Source organism: Rhea americana, unplaced genomic scaffold (genome assembly GCF_003343005.1).
Source record: "Rhea americana isolate MKP2758 unplaced genomic scaffold, rheAme1 scaffold_63, whole genome shotgun sequence".
Taxonomy (NCBI): Eukaryota; Metazoa; Chordata; class Aves; order Rheiformes; family Rheidae; genus Rhea; species Rhea americana.
Window position 1 is genome coordinate 555,278 of NW_028186790.1, and position 21,532 is coordinate 576,809.

The 21,532-nt window shown below is 38.8% G+C and overlaps 1 protein-coding gene across 6 annotated transcripts in view; it reads right to left on the minus strand.

Annotated features, from left to right (window-relative positions):
* Positions 1–9,405, minus strand: part of SUPT3H (SPT3 homolog, SAGA and STAGA complex component) — a 295,229-nt gene extending 285,824 nt beyond the window's left edge. For 5 of the 6 annotated variants that reach the window (XR_014897737.1, XM_085320407.1, XM_085320406.1 and 2 more), the window contains exon 1: positions 9,133–9,405. The gene's annotated coding sequence lies outside the window, so the exon portion shown is untranslated. The remainder of the gene's footprint in view (positions 1–9,132) is intronic. The other variant, XM_085320404.1, reaches the window with a different exon arrangement.
* Positions 9,406–21,532: the final 12,127 nt, after the last annotated feature.

Below are 21,532 nucleotides of genomic sequence, written 5' to 3' on the forward strand. Positions count from 1 at the left end.
ATACTTTTACTATTAGCAGTACCAGTAATAATGATAATGAAAAGCAGATGTTASCATGATGTTTTCAGTAAGAGCTCTAAAGAGATCTTACCTTTTCCACTTCAAAATTTTAAATTTAAAAAAGATTTATTTTCTAAAAACATTATCAGTACAAAACCAGATTTATATCAAATGCTATTAAAACCATTGCAATCACATATATAATGCTTTAAGAAATCCCATAATACTTCAAATACAAAGTCTAAGATCTTTTTAAAAAGTAACGATAGAATTAGTATTACAAAGGCTAATAATATAATAGCATATGGATGGACCAGAAATAATAAAAAGTTTACGCATTYAGATATAGGTTTACTTTTTTTWATTTATTATTAACACTTTCAAGTAGATTTTACCAGACTTCTGTTTATCTTCAGGCAGATTCTAATTTAGGTCCCCATCCTGCAAGCACTTATGCACATGTGCAACTTTAATCACATGTTTACTCCCACTGAAGTCTGATTTTAATCACATGAATAGTTACACACCAGGCTTAAGTGTTGGCAGGATCTTGCCATAATCAGCAGTTACCAAAGAGTCATATAATCTAAACAGTCAAATTAGTGAGTTTTTTTTTTTTTTTAAGATATATCTATAATGTGAAGTAAGCTGACAGCATATTCTAGGAAAGCTCTATGTACACATCAAAGRGAGTGACAGGGAGGCTGGGACTGAACCATGTACCACGAAGAATCCAAAGATTTGGAAATTTATACTTCGTCTATATGTTTTAGGTATGTTACTGTTCATTCAGACTAATCATAATCCATTTAAGTAGCTATTTACACCTAGTACCATAATTGTCAGTATTCTTAAATAAATTTCAGTTGCATTGTAAATTCTATAGGACTAAGGAGTATCTTAAAGTATCATTTAAAACCATGGAAATTTTTATGCAGACACTTCAGACAACAAAATTACTCTGTCCTTATTTCTTCCCCTACTCCACATTAATCGTAATCATCAGTACTCATATTAACTTAATTGGATCTATACATATAATTAAGTCTACATGCCTTTAAACATCTGCAGAACCTAGACCACCAAGTTTGATTTTTGATTATTTAGGTTTATCATTTGGCAATCAATATTTCATTGCACAAACAATAAGGTCCCAAATATACATCATGCTCTTACGATTAGAACGTTATGGTGCAGGACAGTTAAGTTCTGGTATTTGATATTTTACCCAGACCCTAGAGAAAGCAATTAGGTRAACATCTCAGCTTATACTTTCTAAAATGGCTGCAGAACAAAAGTTCCTGAAACATGTCATTCATATGTGTCTTAAGGTGTCAAAGGTTAAACAGTACGTAAAGAATAATGATTTTTTAAAAAACTAACTGCATCATCTAAAGTATGTGGCTATTTTCTTTAAATATCCAAGGCAGACGTTTTGCTCTATCCATGTGGTTCTGTTCTACTAATTTAAGAGGCATTCTCGTGAAATGAGAATCAAGCCACAGTTCTACAGAGTTTCCAACTCAATGTAATGGTTGTGATTCATGAGTGCCTTGTTTGGAATGTTTTAGAGCAATTACTTCATAAGGTTCCTGTTCTCCAAATGCACAAGAACAATCTAATTAAGCATCCAGAAGGTCTGTTTATCTGCACAAGTATCAGTAGGTTTGGGAGCTGAAAGCTTATCAGCTACTGGTTCACTAAAACTTTGCTCTTCCTACTGCAACCAAATGATTTAACTTTCAAATCAAGCAGGTGTACAGCATTTTCTTGACATAAAAAAAAACAACAGCTTGTCAGGTTTCGTCAGACCCCTTAGAATAATTACTTCCACAGCCCACATTTTGTTTGATGGTTTAGATAATTAACTTCTTTACACATCAAAGTCCCATCATCTGTATGTTTTATTTCCTTTCTTCCGGACATTAAAAAGAAAAAAAGTCATTCAAAAGCAGAAGCACTCTCAAATCAATTTTCTTCAATAAGTACAGCTAACATGGAATTGAAAAGCCTACTGTAATCTTCAATGGGTCAATATACTGTATTTGTTTTAGCTCCAAACTGAAATGCAGCTGTTCGCCATATTCTACAAAATGAATTCAGATGTTCAGATTAGGTCACAGATTATTTCAGCATGCCTTATTTTAATCATGAACTCTAGCAAGAAGATAACATCTGATTAACACTATTTAGAACTAGTAATTATGAGGTCCTATCTAAATACATCCGGCTTTTACAAATTATTTTCCCCAAAAGTAAAATATTGCAATCAAATATATAATTAAAGATAATATATATTGTTTTTATATATGTATAAAAATCATTAATGTAAATAAATTTTTAAAAGACTATTGTAATCTCATCGTCTTTGGCATTAAACTGTCATATTAGAAAATAATACTTGTCCCTATAAATCAGCAGAATAAAGAATAGTTTCAGTTGAAGGGAACAAATTCTAAGTCCTTTCCTATCAAGTTTAGGCCCATCCTTTTCATTGAGGTAAGATACTCAGACCCTCTGTTCATAGCCATCCTTTGTAACCACAGCCCCCCTGTGAAGTTCCCCAGTGGTACTAACTCACACTTACCATTCTTTAATCACGGAACTGTATGTATAGCCCATATATTTATTCAATATCCTGCTGAGAGACAGGCAAGAATTGAAATTCTACTGCTCCTGTAATTTGAATTTAACACTGTACTCTGCAGAGTACCTAATCTATGCTATTTCATATCATTTGATGACATACACAGGCAGTCTTCAAAAAAGTCACAGTCAACACCTCCACCTTGTACTTTGAAACGCTATTCAAATATGTTCACTGACCACTGTTGCCAAATTCTGCCATGAGGATTTAAAGAACGGTGCATTCAAAGACTCATTACAGAAAATGTTTTCTACTAGATCTGTTATTTTATTGATCTAAACTCAATCAAGAAGAGCAAACATTTATATTACTGCAGCTCTAGCTCTGTAAAAACTGAATGGACCTAAGCCTACATTGCATTAGTTTAAATAAAATTGTGTTCTCCTAAGAGAAATTTGAATCAGAAAGGCTTAACAGAGGTTTTGAGTATAACTGGGCATAATAACAGTCAGCAAATGCATTCTTTTTCAGTGTTTTCAAAGCATTTGCTGAATCACATAGGTCTTCTCTATTTTTCATTGAGACTTTATAAATTAACTGGTATGTCTCTGACATARGTGAAGGAAGGTATAGAATTGGGGGGGCAGCAGCATTCTTGCACTAACTCCTACATTAAATGCATTATTGTAGAATTTACTTTTGTAAAAATTAATTCAGCTAACCTACATCTGATGTGGATACTGCATCAGTCTCCTCGCCTTACATAAATACATTTTGCATATAACCTAAAACCATGCAAAAAGCTAAAGACTGACATATTTTCATCTCTATAAACCAAGCAAAACAGGAAGAAAGGAAGTGAATGCCAAGATGATTATGAGTTAATATAACATTGAAATTACTGCTTTTGATTTCACATCTTGTACTTCACAGTAATCAGGTTAACCAGAATGTTACCACCAAGTATTTTACTGAATGCATGGGCTGAGCAGCACACAAGAAAGTGCAAGAAACAGTCTTCTAGGGCTGGAGATGTTAAAAATGAATAAACAAAATACTGCATTCCAAATACTGGAATACGTATATTGTTTCACTGATCACCTACTATCCCAGTATCATGGAATAACTGAAAAATGTAAACACTGCCTGTTAAGTCCCTAAGCTCTCCTGAGCTGTACAAGCAGGCTAGAACTAGAAACACACTGGAGCAAGATGTCTCACGTAAGCACAGGGCAAGGATGACCTAGATTTTACAATAGATGAATGACTSAAAATAATACAATCCCTCTATCAGCCTCTAAGCTGTCCAGGGCGGCGTAGTAACTATTACCTTCTTATAATAGAAACAGAAAAAAATAGTGCTGCTTATAGGGAATTAGACGAATTCCRTAAATTTGGCCTCTTAAAAAGCAGGCAGATAAAGCAAAGGAACAAGTTTTCAAGGGAGAGCCAGATAGAGTCCAGGATTACAAGAAATCTGTGGGCAGGCAGTGATACATCTGTGTTAGGTCTGCATACAATGATATTGTTCAAAGCTAGAGATGCAATCTGAGCTTGCTTTCATTTCTGATTCAATTAACAAAGTATCACAAAGTGGAATGCATGCACTGTTCTTGCTAAGGAGAACATACCGCATTTGCTATTGCTGCTTCTTCTTATTACCCAATACACTAGATTCTTACAGTAGTTTTATCTGAAAGCAAGTAACAGAAATATTCATCTTACAGCTGTCAATTCACAGCCAAACTTCAGTCACCACCTAGACAAATCAGCACCTCATCTTTAACCATGACATTCTGTATTGGAATGAAGTATACTTGGAACATCATTTTCCCCCTTTCCATTTATAAGGTAACTCAGTCAATTCATTTCCATTTAGAAATTACAGAAGAAACATGCATGTCTGGAAATGAAGAGAGTAAAACAAACCCTCAAATGCCTCTAGGCATACAGATTTTAGACAAAATTGTCCTCAACAGCGGATCTCACGCTGGAAATAAAATGCACAAAAGAGTAAAAACTACATTACTGATTTTAATCTTCACAAAGGTCCTGTTTTGCATCCCTGGGGCTGTAAATAATCATTTCCGCATATGATAACAGATGATTACAGATTAATACATGGAGAGAGCATCCGTGTGTATTAGTTTTGCTGAAGAATTTAGATCAAAGCCGTAAATAAGTACAACTCTCTCTCTCATGGCTTTTGCAGGGAAAGAAAACTCACTAGACCTAACCAATTACAAACTAAACTCTCCGATTCTGTTATATGTAACAACCTCTGTATTTTTCTTGAAATTACTCTGTATTTCCCCATATTTCAAGTTACTGTTTGTCCACCTATGACAACTTGACATGACACTTATTTAAACTGCTTCTGAAACAGACAACAGAATGGTCTGGACTACTCTACTGAAAGCGCATTAACACACAGATGCAACTATTTTGTTTGAGAYTGGGAAACACACAGCATAATCTTACATGGGAGATGTGTCTCCACATTTGGATATACTTACAAACACATCTTTTGTAYAATTTCTGACTGAATTCTAATCAGAGCTCTATCCTTCCCCAAAAGTGAATTTTTACCAAGAGCAGGGAAAGTGCGTTTAATGTGTGTATGCCCATCTCCCTTTCAACAGAATGCACAGCACTTCTTGCAGAACTCCATGCCCCTCTTGGTAGTCTACAGCACTACAAATTAAGCATCAAGGACAGTTTCTTTTTCTTCCTAAGGATGCTTTAACAAAACAATATCCTCATTAAAAAAAAAAAAAAAAAAAAAAGGTTCTATAGTTTCCAAATCCAGGTGCTGTAGCCATAACAATGTTGGACTAGAAATCATCTTTAAAAATGTATTATTCTGAATCTTCCTTCCTAATTATTAAATAATTGTATAGGCATGCAATTTATCAGCCATATTTTTCCTGACATAACCAGTGGCAATTTTCAGTAGAGTAAATTCAAAATGTGCCTACAACTCTATTGATAGAAGTTGGCTTCAAATCTTTTGGAACTTATACACATGACTCTGACATGTAAAGACGAACAAATGCCAATTCATAACTCACTCAATATTTTGCTTTTTCTGAATAGTAAAACATTCACATCTGAGCATGCAGACCTCAAGATAGTTCTATCAGTGTTTGTCAATAAGCAAATCCATTGATCATCTTCCCATTTTCCTTTAGTTCCATCTAGGGTAACTCAAAATTTGAGGTTTCATCATAGTTGCATTCTCTCTAAAGTGTAACCAAATTACTCCTTTCTTACCTTTAGCTTTAAATTATTCTTTCCTATGTGTTATTTCTCTTTCTAGAATTCTCCTGCACCTACTCCCATCCGCTCTGTGCCTTTCAACATGATATTACCGAATCTCATATTCCCAGCCCTTCACATTAATTCTCTTCCTTCCACATCACCATGCACTGTCTTTAGTCTACCACTTGAAACACAGTTTAAAGTCTTTCATAATATAGTTCTACACAGCCTTTAGTTGAAAACTCTAGTATATCAGGATTTTCATACTTTGCCCCAGACTATGAAGAGAAAGGAGTTTGAGATCATAAAGGATTTTCCCTATTTTTGTTGTCATACAACTGTTCCTGTCCTTTCTGAAATCACTGCTTGCCATCACAAATCTAAACTCCCTAGAGTAGAAAATGTCTACCTCTGTTGTTACTTACTCACACAACACTTAGCCCAATTAAAACCTCTGGCCTAACAGGATTCAGTTGCTAATATAAATTACAAACCATTTAAAATAATTGAGACTAATAGTAATCCAGTAACATCCAGAACACCAGCTCCTTCAGAGATTTCACAAACACAAATGAGGTCTGTTAGATTCATACTAAAATGCCTTCTACTTCCTGAAAACACCTATTTTTCCTCATCTTAAACATACAACTTTAAAAGCATTTAACATTGGCTAATAATCCCAACATCAATCACAAATATTCCTAATACAGACCTCCAAAGAGTTCAGCCAACACCTGGATGCTTTAGAAAACAGTCCCTTCAATACAATGTATTGGCCTCTTTTTATCATTACCATTACTTCTTTTATGACAGTTTGAAGAGCTGTTTGAACTATTAATTTCTCAGCTAACTCTGTGACTTTCTGACTGTAATCAAATGAAATACCGCAAACGTATGCAAAATAGAAGGGTAGAGAACAGCCAAATATTATCTATAAATAGGAATTTATCCTGCCTTACCTTACAAATGAACACTTAAGAAGACAATTTCAAAATAACAGTGATTACCTGTAGTATTTTAAATACCAATTTTTGAAATACAAAATGCAGACCTAACCAACATTGGCTACGGTACCTTTGACATGCAGTTTTCTGATCAGCTCCCAGAAGTTTGTGTTTCTGTTGTCCGGTACCATGAGAATATAGGTCTAACTAGTTTCCTGTTCTTTACCTACTTCATATCTCAAAGTATTTGGACTTTTCACAGTCACAAGAGAGTCAACTCAATTAATTTCTATGGGATAATCACACCATTTGGGTTTGGTCTCATGCCTTAAAAGCACCCTAGCAACAATGAGCCAGTAATACACTGTCTAGCGGATCTCACTGCTTGAGAGCATCACTTTAGGATGGCAACAACATGATCAACGATCASTATTGCTCTAAAGTATTGTATGTAAGCAATTCCTAAAACACATACAGCTTACTAAATTATAGCTTGTTTATRCTGACAAGTTACTAATTCACTAATCAAATTTCAGACAGTTTMATTCTATATTATTCAAAATTAAGTTCAGGAGGGTCATTCAGTGGGTTACAATGCTCAGAGGCTTAGCAAATACTTTAAGTTTGCATGAACCAAGGCTACTGAACAGTGTTAAACATGGCTTTGCAGTTCTTCCTTCTGTCTTTTTACTGTATTCTAGTTACACCTCAGGATTTTCTCCAGAATCATCAGGGCTAGGAATTCCTTTATCTAAATTAAACCTAACATCCTTGCACAGTCATATAATTCACAGAGGTGAAGCTTTCAGAAAACCATAAATAAATACTGTTGTAATTGGAAACGTTGCTTGTAGCGTCAGCATTCCCATTTACACAGCAACAATACACGGGACAAATAGGCACCAGAAGAAAAAAAAATCTGATTTACATATTAGTAACATGCAAGTTTGAGCCAGCCCAAAATCCACCAAAGTTAACACAAAAAAAATACATGGCCTTCCGTAGCATTTGGATCTGTCCAATAATAAAGAAAAATATGCAGAAATGGAAAGAAGCAGGGTGCATTGCACCCTGCCAACTTAGTTAGCACTGTACTTAGGYAGTGCCTTAAGTCTGGAGGAAARAGAGAAGGCCTATACCAAGAAAGAACAAYGTGAGAGTTATCTCAAAGACTTTTGGRAAAAAAAATGTAAGCATCTCACCAATTAAACCACAAATGTTTGCACAGATTTACTCTTAGAAAACTTGTCATGTCACAGTAAATCATTAATACTAACGCCATACAGCTAAGCTGGTTGTCCACAACACCAGGCTCTTACCTCCCCTTCACATATATAGAAACATATCTTGCATGTACATTATGCTTTGCAGTTATAGACTGCAAAGATTTCATTRTGTAATTTTTAGATAATTATAAATAGTTGATCTGTATACAGGCCATAGGAAAATATAGTTAGCAAATGCTAATCAAAACCACTGAAGGTCCACAAAGAAAAGCATTCTTCTAGACTAGCAGTTATTCCTAGGTTTTTAAAYATTCACCAATAACTTCTTTAAGGTCATATACTCTCAAAATACTTTTATCTATAAACTGCTATGCCTGCTTTCACAAAATAAACAAAATCCACCTCCTCTACAGAAAAATAAGAACTGACATTTCACAGCATCAAAGACACAGGAAAAAATTAATGCTCAACAGCATGCAGCACACCCTAGGCCAAAGCCTAACCCCAGGTACAGTTCCCAGTTACAATAAAAAGCTCTAGAAACATCCCCACAGTTAGYTACAAGCAAACAGGACAGGGCAAACACATATAACAAAACAGGCTGCGAGAGAAGTGATGCRAGAGAGAAACATGGCAAAAGCCGTGAGCTGCCAGCGGGGGGAGAGGGGGCAACCCCCAGTTCTGCCACTTTTTGGCCTAAAACGGCCTGTTTTCAGGCACCGCAGCAGAATTAACTGGCAGCGGCCAGCTCTGCCCGGGGAAGTCAGCACAGGCAGCGCTTCGCGAGGCTCTTGGCCACATATCCCAGCAGTGCTCGCGCTTCGCACCGCTCCTCTCCAGCCAGCACAGCCTAGGAGAGGCGAAACCCCCGAGGCTGACCGTCTGCGGGCAGCATGGGCCCGGCCTGGCCCCCACCTGCTCCCCAGCTGCCCCCTCCCTCCTCTTGCCTTGAAGCGATTAAAAAACAATAATAAAATAAAAAAGAGAGAGAGAGAGAGAGAGACAGGTAACACTGCTCATACACCACCAGGTTAATATTTTTCAAGGCCCCACTTGAGCACCCCTGCTAAGTTAGTTAGTCGATAGCAACATCTTGCCCTCGCTGGTGACTCACTCAAAGGCTCACCCCCGGGGGCGGACGGAGACTGAGGTGTGCAGGGGAGCAAGGAAGGAAGGTAGGAGCAGCCTGGGTTGGCGGTGCCCAGTCCCCCCCAGGGCGCTCCTGTCCAGCGAGAGGAAAGCGGACGGGAGTGGAGGGGAGGGAGAAGGAGCTGAACTCGGTCCCTTTCCCCTCGTACGCGCACGCCTGCAGCGCGCCGAGCCCCGCGGGAGGCAGCCGCGGCCTCCCCGCTGGCCGCGGCCCCGGCGCGGAGGCGCACGCTGCCGATGGGGGGGCGGGAGGAGGGGGGCCGAAAATGGCGCCGCCCGCGGCGGGGAGGGGCCGGTTCCGCCACACACGGGCCGCGGCGCGCCGCCGCCTCCATCTGCTGTGTGGCGGCCGCGGCCTCCCAGGGCGAGGGGCGGAGCCGAGGCGGGGCTCGCCGCCGCCGCGCGCCGGCCGTTACCCGCGGCCGTTAGCGCTCGCGCCGCGCGCCGGCCGTTACCCGCGGCCGTTAGCGCTCGCGGGCGCTGCCTCAGGGCTGAGGGGAGCGGCCGTGGCAGACCGCTCCCGCCCTGTCCTCGCTACCCGGCGAGTCGGGCGTCCCTGGGGGCGGCCGCAGGAGCGGGAAGGGCGTTCAGCGCTGCTCCGGCGGCTAAAGAAACCCGTCCTCCCCGCTCTGGTGGCGGGGAGAGCTGGGTTCCCCCCCTCTCTCTCTCCCCCGGAGACCGCGCGTCTCTTTGTGCTGCGGGTTTGGGGGCTCGGAGCACCGCGAGGCTGGGGGAGAGCGGGGCTTTCCACCCTTTGGGTGGGGGGTTACGGTGCCGTGCAGGTGCCGGGCTGCCGCGCTGCGGAGGGGTTTGGCACGGGGGCGCCGCGTCCTTCCCTCGCCCTCTCCACACAAGTGCTTTTTTTTTCCTCCTTTTTTTTTTTTCCTTAAAATCGCCATCAGATCCATGCTACCACAGCTTCTAGTGCAGCTGCGAGTTGTACTGCTTCAACCCTATGAGGGTGGTTAAATGTCTTTAGCTGTATCCAGGTGGTTTTCCTGGTTTTCCCTGTGTAAGCAAGGCCTGTGCTTGCTTGCTTTTTTTCTTTTTTTTTTTCCTTTTTTTTTTTTTTTTTGGTGGCATACATCCCAGTTTAGCAATAGCAATCACATCTTTCCTGAATTCTCTTACTTGAGCAGGTTGAAAGCAAATGGCAGGATTAGGCAACACTGAGGCTTCTTCCTTTTATGCCCCTCATTTCTAGGCTTTGGTGCATTCAGCAATTCCTCCTCATCTGCCAGATATGTGTAATTTGTTAGGAGAAAGACTTACTTATTTCATCAGGTAAACTGGAATTATTAAATGTGGTTAGCAGAGCTGAAATGGGTAACTGTTAGTACTTCTTATCACATATACAAAAAAGCATGCTTTTTCTGAAGGTTTGAAAGCAGCATAACTTCCAAAGTTACAGTCCAAGACTTGCCTTTCCCTTGTCAGTCCATGTTTAATTCAAATTCTTGCCTGCACATGTGACAAGATCCATGTTATTTCTGCTAGCATTCATTCTAAGAAACTGCCAGTCTAGAGACSCTGCAATTTTAGATACATTGTAGTTTTCTTTTTTTTTTCTTAGCCTGAACAACAACTGAAATCATCTTGCCACTGTAGGGGCCACATGAATTGCAGCTTATTTGAAAATCATCTCGAATACTTTTTCCTTTCACTTTCTTGCATTTCCCTTCCTTTTTCTTTTATTATTTGCTACCATTCACTCCCCTTCCTTCTTACTACTTCATATAAACATCCGATGAGTCCCTGTGATTCTCCTCTGATTGCCTCCTTCCCGTTTCCACCTCCCACATCATCTTTAGGAAGACTGGGAGATTCTGCTATCCACTGCTATCCAGCTGAGTGTTGCCAGCTCCTCTCTATCCTGCTGCTGCTTATGGTTATAAAAGCAAAGCTGATACCAGGCTAAGCACCAACAGCAGCAAGGCAAAACATTAAGCAGCTAAGATAACGTCCTAGAGAGTGAGAGGCCAAGGCTGTTGATTCTTGCATTTACAGCAAATGCTAGTTATTGCTGCAAGGAAGATGACCTATTCCTTCCTATTAGAAATTTTAAAACACCTGGACAAGCTCAGCCAAATCAGCATTTTCCTGGCCCAAAGAAAAAACAAAGCATTCTGTCAAGTTATCTCAGTCTTCCATGAAAGCTGAATTTTGTAGGCAAATTCTGTGGTTGGCCAAAACCTTGCATTAAAATGAGGAAGACAGAACTGCATGTTGCTGACATTTCTGTGCGTATCATGCATATCTTTATGTATATCAGACTTGGTAAGACAGATCAATCATAAAACATAAAAAATGGAAAAGTGATTATGCCAATTACAGAAAGTAATTTTGGTATAGGAATGACCGGGATAGTATGGTTAAGCATGGCCGGTGTGAATGAAATAATTTCCAGGAGCCTGAATAGTGACTTGTTAAGGTGTCTTTTCAGGCACTGACAGAACATTTTCTGACAAATTTTGTTGCTGCAATGCAATATCATGTTGCCCAGAGTGAGAGGTTGCAAGTTCAGAAGTGATATAAGTTAGTATGCCTGATGATGAACTGGGCTGATTAAAGAACATTCCCRCCATTGCTGCTTCTGATGATGATATCTCCTGGCAGAACTGAGCAAGATAGATATTATTGGCTATAAAAACTTAAATTGATACAGCAAAAAATGCTGGAAGATACTAATCTGCTCCCTAAGACAGGAAGAAACAGGGGTACAGAATGTTCCTTCTAGTTCTGTGTGTTTGTGTAGTTGGTAAAAGTGCAGTGGCTGCTCCCCACTGAATTCTATCTAAACTTTGCAGAGAGGGAGGGAAAAAAAAAGAAAAAGAAAGGAAAAAGAAAAAAGCTGATCAAGTTTTGGTTAGGCATGTTACAGAACCAAAAAAGGGCATATACAAAATTATTTTCCCTTTTCAGGTCACCTATACTAAGGTCATTATAAACTGTCTCAGCACTTTTACAAACTGGAGTCTACTCAAACCATAATGCTTACAAAGTTTCACTTTTGAACAGGCCTGATTTTCTCTGTCATTTGTTTTCACTTTTATTTCTCTGCAGAACATAAAAAGTCAGAAAAAGATTTTATTTTCCCCTACATAGCATATAATTTACATCAATCATCCCAGGAGGTCAGTACCACTGGGGTGTCATTTAAATACAATGAATATAAAGTAATGAAGCTCTTGCTGGAGTGGATGGCCACAATTCTCAGAGAAAGAGAGAGAGAGAGAGAGACTTTCCAAAGCATGTGGAGAAAAAACAACGGGAGACCGAGTGAATTCATCACACCACAAAAATGTCTCCATCCTGTCGACAAAGTCATTAAAGGAAAATGAACCATTGTTACTCTAGACGCTCGCATTCCTTTGGTATAATAACTTCAGTATAGAAGCATTGGTGCAAAGAGAATTTGCACACACAAGAAAAAAAAATATTTAAAAAAAGAAAGTGTACAGATTATATAATGAAAGAATTGCTGCATACTCCAAAGAAGAGACAGGGCCTCTGCAGAAGCCGCAACTAATAAGGAACCGTATGCAGTGGTACGGGGTGGTTTCTTTTCCTCCTGCCAACAAGTCAAAGTAAATGCCAACATGGGCAATTCTTTTCAGATAACCCACAAATGATGTCCTCCTTTAATTACACAAATGTTTCTACCCTTTGCTGATCCATAGCCATCCTGTTTTTAAGCTCTCTCATTGAGATTTCCCCAGCACCATTTCCCTTCTTGTATTTATTTTCTTTCAATCATCTTTCTGTCTCCATAGAAGCAATATGGGAGAAATGCAAGGATTAGAAAAGTTTGCTGTGTTCAATTTTATTTAATTCTCTGGCAAAGGCTGTCCAAATTACAGAAAGTGTGACACGTGCATACAGTAAATCATAGCATGTATCAGTTTCAGATATTAGATTGTACTTCTGTAGATATCCGTCAAGGAAACACCACTTTAAAGCAAACCATCATGCAGCCCCTGGTTAAAAAAGTGGCTTTAGAAAGTTGCCRCAGAAATCTCTCCCTTTATTAAGTCATTCCATTGCAAAGTTCTATTAGCTGATACTAGTTTAAACAGAAGCATGCTAATTAAATTATCACATTTATTATTAAAGCCATGTAGGGATATAATACGTGGAAAGCTCCTTCAGTTACATTAATTATTTTTTTAAATACAAAAGCACTAAATTGCTTTAAGCAAATGCTGAAAGGGAAATCTGTCTTTTATTTATTTTCAGCAGCTACATCGGAACAGAGAACCTACTTAAAATAAGCGGAACGCTACTGCATAGGCATGCCAACAAACACGAAACCATACCTGTTAATTGCATCAAATAAACTTGCAGACAACAGTAAGAATGCTATTTATCCATCATTTACCAGCACCAAAGTGTACAGAAGTGAATTTGTTTGCTGGCAATTGTCCCGATTAATTGAGCATGCTGTTTATTAGGGTGCTGATTAAAGTGTTCTTTGCAATATAATAGTCAAGTATGAAGCTGCCAACTCTTATTCGCTGCTCGCTCGTATGGATGAAAGCAGGAGAGCAGACTAGCACAAATATGAAAATAATGATGCATCCTACGACAAAATAGATTTGAGGCTATTCAAATGCCTGGAAATTAAAGACCTAGAGAGACAGAATTAGGTAGCACCATGGTCTTGAAGCTAGAAATTTGTGTTGTGTCATCCAGTTTTGACCAAGAGCATCAGTCTGTAATATAGTCTGTAACAGTCATATGGTGCACAGGCTAGCATTCTTCCTCTCAGAAGCCATCACCATATACACACCCTTACGTAAGCAGCATACAAATGAAATAGCAAATCTGATAAAACTAGAGCTGTGTTCCTGAATGGTCTTAGTCAATTCACTGGAAGAAAGGCCAGAGGGATCCTTTTCACTGCCACCAACTCCTTCAGCTGATCCAATCAATTGCCTTAACAGAGACCACAGCTTAAATAAGGCTACTTTTATTGTACACTCTTCAAAACCATGGCTTCCACAAATGAGGTTAGGAGTTTCCGTACGCAATCAAGGAAACTTGTGCTAATAACTGTATATATTATCTGAAGTAAGGCTTAGGGTTTGATCCCAGCCAAGATAACCACCAGAGCAAACCAAAATCATGATTTGCACCAACAAAGATTTCTGAGTCCCGGTTCATTCTTAACTTACCTTGTTTTCAGTGATGCAAGAACTGGATACAAGGGCCAACTTCCCATGATTTATTAACAAATTTACAAGCTTGCACATGCCTCTGTTTCTACCTGCTTCCTACAGTGGTCACAGCCTTCTGGCAATATTCTGCGTTGTGCCTCTATAGCCAAAAATATTCAAGAGTGACCTCTGTGATTAGGGAACTTTAGCTAAACATTGTCCGTATGGACCTCAGGAACTCACTGAAGCAAAGCAACATCAGAGATTCTTCACCCGTGTAATCACACCTGCCCATTACTCTTGCTCTATTGCCTACCACCATTTAACTGAAACCAGCTTACTACCCAAATGCATGACCAAACTAGCTTAACCCTACCTGAACCAAAAGCGTAACCATTGCTCTAGTAAGGTATTCTGGCAACTAGGATGTCAGGAATAGGATTCAGCTTCAGGTGCAGCCACATAAAATTAGATGTCTACATATGGGCTAAGTGTCTAGACTTCCACTGTAGTCGTGGGAAGCCCAGTCAACACCATGCAGGTATAGACCAGTACAGTTCATCCTAAGGTGGACACCTGTATTTGGTCATTAGAATTGCTCTGCAGAATCCAGTGATTGCATTTGCTAGGGCTCAGGGCAGTTTCCTACGTACAGGTACCTAATAACATGTCAAATACTCTGGGCTGTCCTATCTGACCTCTGTCTACYTTTCCAAAGAGCACAGGCTCTCTTGTAGGTCCTGACTCATATGCACCAGCCCATGGTGATGCCTTAGCTAACCCAAGGCATCTCAGATTGCACTAGATACTTAATTTCAGGCAAATGAAGTCTTAGATCACCATTTAGTACATTGGGAAATTAAACAGCCAGCTATATGTAAACATTTGTGTTGCAGACATACTAAATTTAGGTGTCTGAACCTGGAACCCAGCTGTATACCAGCTGTCATTTGTCCAAGTAAAATAACATATATATAGTTATTGTTTACTTATATTAAATATACAAATTGGAGGATTATGTTGCTTGCACAAAATGTGCAGGTTTCTGAATCCTTTGTATCCTCAACAGAAATACATCTGGGGTCATTTTGCCGTGGAGAGCAGGTGGGATTCTCACCATAACCATTTCCAAACCACATGGTTAGATCACTATGGACTCTTGTCCTCAGCCCTTGAAAGCTAAGGGAGAATTAACCAGTACACTCAGCTCCCCTCTGCTCCCTTGAGCAGAGGAGGACATTACTCCTTTCTGGATTGCATATTAATATAATGAAAGTTTCCAGAACCAGGTACATTCAAAACAGTAWTTTTTTGAAATATAGGAGTAGTGCCAGGAATTTGCATCAGGTTACTCCTGGACTGCAGAATAAATAACATCAGCCACAAGTTGCTAAGGATTTAATTTCCTCAATGCCCTGAAACAAATTAATGTTATTTGACCATGCAGAGCAGGCAGAATGCAGAGTTTATGGTTCCTCAAAACATTTTATCCATTAATGTAGATGCCCAGTGGTGGTAATCTGTGCACTTTAGATATCAGATACAAATGTATCAGAGAAGCATTTTTTCTCTGGATAAATGTTTAAATATTTAGGGCCAAATTCCATTGCTAAACATCTGAACACAGCTCTCTTTGAGTTCATTGGAGTTGTGTGTGTGTATCTAAGGGCAGAACTTGGCCCTTATGTTTTAGATTTTAGCACTAAGATTCCAGTGTAAAATAACCTGTGATCTGTAAAACACAGGAAAGCGGCAAGACCTAGTTTTAAAGTAAGGGTGCAATTACACATTTCTGTCTTTCTTTTGGATAAGAAGCACTGCCTTCAGCAGAGCTTCAGCGAATATCTTCCCTCTTCTCTAAACAGTCTTCCTTTTGTTTATAACGTTCTCCTTTGACAGCTTTGATCATTTATGTAGTTGGAAAACAGAGTAAGATACGTTTTTATTTCTTTGCTACCTCTCCCCAATTTTATTCTACCAGTTTCAACTCAGCATTAGGATGGAATATACAGAAGCATTTTAAAACACTGTTAGACCAATGGATTGGATAAATTTTTTAAACTATGAGCAAGTTAAGATGTTGATTTGAAACTGTAAGGAATGTTTTCAGATCAGCAAAAGGATGTATCTAGATTCCCTTTCCAATGAACCAATATTACTACTGAGATCTTTCCTCATTCTCACTGTCTTCTTTATTCCTCCCTCACAGCATATTTGCACATCTAGATTCTGGAGTAACCATTTTATTTCTAAGGTTCATATTCACCTGATGTCCAGGAGGAGGAAAGACAAAAAATGAATGCATGGTACTTGTGCAACTCATGTGATCTTGTCTGTTAGAAACCTGTACCAGGGAGAATACCAAAACAAAACAAAATGAAACAAAGTAAATATATATATATATATATATCCCATGAGTGCAGAGATTGACCACTCTGAAATTTCTATTGGATTTCAAAATTCCCTAAAAATCACTTTCTCCCCTCTAATGTAGTTCCGGATTTTCTCATTATCAGAAAAATACTGTGACTCTCACCAACTCTTTGAGTGTACTGAACAGTTCATACATTTTTGAGGGCTTTGTGAAAGTCAGGTACTTGTTCGAGATTAAAGTTTCTAGGGGATAGAAGACTTTTAAGATTTCTTATGAAGTTTGCTGTCTGTTTCAGATTCTTTTTCTGTGGTAATATGCTAATGCTAATGGCATCCAGAACAGTAGAGAAATATCTTGCACAGTTTTAGAGTTCTGCAGATACAATTATAAGTGAGAGAGAGCTGCTAGCTTCCTTTGGTCTGTTTTAAAAACCCACATAGATAATTCAGAAAGAAAGACCGACAGACAGATAAACAGATAAAATATTAATCCTCCTACAAATGTTAATCCATTTCTGGCCAAAATAGTATGTTATGGCATTCATTTCAAAGGTCAGTTAGGAGTTGTTCCATACAAAAAAAAGCACCTTCTTCTATCAGCTTGAAAGAAACTCCTTTCGTTTCAGTTTCTTTCCTTGCATGCTAGCTTCTTCTTTGCCCAACTGCAAGAATAAATACTCAGGGAAAAGAAAACTTGTATTACAAGCCACTTCTTCCATGGTGCTCCCATGGAGTTGATCAATATATTACGAACATCTAAGGAGCAGGGATTCCTGGTCCAGTCTGGCTTTGGATTGGCTCTGGATTTGTTTCTTACACCTTTTCACAATAACATCTCCTAGTAACAGCATACAAAGGGGCTACAAGATTCAGCATTATACATTGTCACCTATCTCATGATAAAAATATTGGTCACTTGTTTATAGCATAGGTGTTTTCTTCCAACAATGTTGTATCAAAGTCAACTTTTCTTCAAAATAGACTACATAATCTTAAAAATCATCCAGTTTTAATGGCTGGCTTGTGGCCTTTCATACTATGTTTATGTAGATGATAAAGGCAATGTGTTAAAAAAACTGGAAACCACCTGACATACCGCAATTGTATGTAGGCATGGAAAGTCACCATTAATTAATGCCAACACTGTAGACTTTGCACTGTCCCAGGCTTATTGAATTGCATCTTTAATACTATGGATATTTCAGAGAATAAGTATGCACCTACATTGGAAAAATGAACTGCTTTTGCCRAATGTTGTCAAAATGTCTGCACACTCCACACATCCCAGATGTGGGGAGAAGAACTGCTCTTCCAGCGTGGACAAAGGCAGCCTAGTTCAATACCTATTGTAACCAACTCTTCTACATAGTCTGAATCAAATCCTCTTTGCCTTATACAGGCAAGCTGYCCCGGGAGCCCTCGACAAGCATGATTTGCTACAGTAAGCAATGAACTCAGCTAACCCTGTCCACACCAGTGAAGCAACCATTTCTAATACTGCTTAGCAAATCTGAGGATAGAAAACTATTTTTGACACCCCTTGTCAAAAGCAGCTCGTTTTTCTAGAGAAGGCAAAGCCCCAGTGACATTGTGTAGTGTATGTGCTGAAATACAATGGGGTGAGTTAAGGACATGGGATCATCACTCAGAAAGGCACTCTCTTGTTTTAAATGCAGAATGCTTTCATAGTTCAAAATATTTTTTACTGAAGATTGGATTGATATTTTCACATATGATWGTCTAAAGAAAATGAGTACACATATTGTGTGCATATATTACATTAGGCAGACTTAACAAATAATACCAGCCCTATTTTCCTCTCACTCCACTGTAAATCAAGAGGGCTACCACTGAAAGCCACTTGTGCAAGAGAAACTATGCTTTGCAAACACTTCCTAAAGTTCCTTCTCCTCACTTAATTTTTATGATTGTTTTGAACAGTTATCTCTCAGCTGGTTCCATAGCATAAAATAGCAAGAAGAAGGGGAGCAGGGAATGAGCATAATGGTAGGAGTACGGGATGGGCAGCCAGGAGAAGAGGACTGTATCTCCCAGTCTCACTTACTCTGTGCTAGAGAGCAAACAACCTCACAGACCAGGCTACCTTCAGAGTTGCTGAACATTTTGAGCATACTAAGAGCTCTCTGTTTATTTCAGATATGTAAAATGCTGTAACTTGCCAATAAACCTATGTAGGCGTGCAAGTGTCTGCATGAAGACAAAATGCTAGTTACAAAAATTGTAGTTGTCCTATCATTATCTTTTCTTTCTATCCTGAATCAGAATGGATGTGTCATAATCTAGCAAGAATCTCATGATAAGTAAATGTTAGATATGGCTTTTGGGGAGGGATCTGCCAACTGCCTATTTTAGACATACCATCACCCTTTACTGTAGCTTTCTGCATAAAAGCAATGTGAACAGTAACGTCTCTAAGCAAGCAGGCACAATCTTTACGAATAAGGGCRCTCATTTACTCCACTCAGGTCATAAATTTCCTTAGAAAAACTATCAGTGGTATTCTGCATGTGGTGTTTAGTAAATAGAGTTTTCCTCTGATTTCTTCAGTCTATATCCTTCAGCTGCGAAAAACAGTGGAACATGATTTTCTCACACTTAAAAATAAGACATATTCTCACTCTTTAAAATGGAATGGAAGCAAAGAGCTGAAAGACCAGATATTCTTCAGCAAACTAGGCATTCAGACATAGAAATGTGAAAAGATATGAAGAATAACCCAAGTAGCAAGTTACCTTAAGGCTTGTGTCCACTTTCCTTATGCTAAGTGGCACCTTATTCTCGAAGGCTCCCATTGAAATCAGTGGAACTACAGCTAGAATAAAGCCTTTTTTTTTTTCTTTCTTACCAAGAAGAAAAGGGGTGGTGAAATCTGCTCTTTCATGTAACAGACTTTTATCTGCAGAAGATCATGCTAACCTCAGGGTGCCAAGCACAGTGTGTTTGAAAGCTCTCCAAGGATGGGAAGAGCTGCGGCATCTTCTCCACTACAAAGGGAAGCTTGGTAGTAATGAGAGCTGCTGTGGTCCTACAGGAATAGCTTTGCATCTGCCTTGCTCCCTACAAGGACCTCTTGTTGCTCATGGATAYGTCCAGGTTATGTCTTCCTACCTACGCTTAAATTAAGAAAACATTTAACTGACCGACGTCACTACGAGTTTTGCTGCAAAAGGACAGAAGGATTTATGTCTTGCTTTTTTATATGTATTTAACAAATTCTCTAAATATTTATAAGATAAACTTGTATAAAGGGTTTTGGTATTGCATCATCTAAGCACCTAATATCATAATATTCCTAATATCCCTMGGTAGGAGAATCTCATTCTCATTTGAATGTCTAGTGGTAATGATTCAGATTTTAATTCCTTGAGTTCCTTTTAGGGCCTGACTAATATTTGAGACAAATAGCTTAGTTATTACTTACAAAACTTACCATTTTGAAAAATAAACCCGTAACTGAATTAGGGAGTGCATTTTAAAAGGAATAACCAGAATTTGTACACAACTATTTTTCTTTTCTATCGCTTCAAAACAGTGTTCTAAAAAAAAGAAAAARRARRARRAAAAAAAAATCTGTATAGAATTTTGACTTCTGAACTGAGAGTATAAGCCAGATTTCAGCCCGGAAGGAATTTTCATGGTTGAATTATAGGCTTCTAAAAGACACAGTTTAAAACTGAACTGCTGACAGTCATTCTGATTGTATTTTATAAGCTACTATTAACTAGGATGAGACCTTAAAGGAGGAATAGATCCCATCTCTATCTGCTGACTCAAGGGTTTCTTATCCTTTCCTCTAATACATCTAGTGCAGAGAATATTAGTCAGACTAGACTGCCTACAAATCCAATCTAGTCTTGCAATTCCACTGCTGCCGTGGAGGCTCTGCAGAATTTAGCTGCCAACTACTAAATCTGGATTGAGCATGCGCAAGGAAAACCTCAACAATTTTCATAAACTTATAACTTGGCCAAGGCCGGGTGGATCCTTATGGTCAGAGGCAACAAAAGGAACYTATCTGCTTCTTTGTAAAATTTCATGTCCTCGCTCTGAAATATATATTAGGATGATTCTAGGAATTTTTTAACTTCTGTGAAACAATATGTTTCCCCTTAACACCAGCCTTAGAAGCAGCAGTACTATTGCTGTTGAAAGTTTCCAAAAAATTCAGCTCAAGGCAGACTCAGGATTGAAAATCTCATCCTGAACAGTTAAAATTTGGCAAAGTTATGCGAGTGAAAACAAGCTCTTATATTGGAAAGTGGTAGACGAGCTTAACTGCAGATACTGCTGGCAACTTCACCTATAATATTTTTCTGCCAGATCTTTGTCTTTTATTACTAGATCTGATGTCTAATGTTTTGTCATCTGCTCTCATGGCTTGTTTCGGGATTGATGTTGCCGCCTTCTGGGACACAGCTGCCAATGCCACAATGATCGACTAAGTGATTGATCCTAGATTATGCTCCACGCAGTAAAGGTCTTAAGATCATGCTTAATTTGGGACACATGTATGTTATGCTAAAATGCAAGCAGGATGCTCAGCATTTTCAGCATTACAAGTGCCATAAATATGATTATGTTCTTGATCCTCTGGTCTGGCCTGCCCATGCTCAGTTCATCATTTGACAGAGAAACGTCAGGAAAGAAAGGTCAGAACAGACTGATTTTTGTAGTTGCTCAAATAGTTGGTTTACTATCTACTTTATGTATATTTCCCATTTTCCATATTTTAACATATACTTTATTCTTCTATTTCACTTTGTAGAAGAGTGCACCACCCCTTTCAATGTTGTATGTTTGCAGTATTTTTAAAAC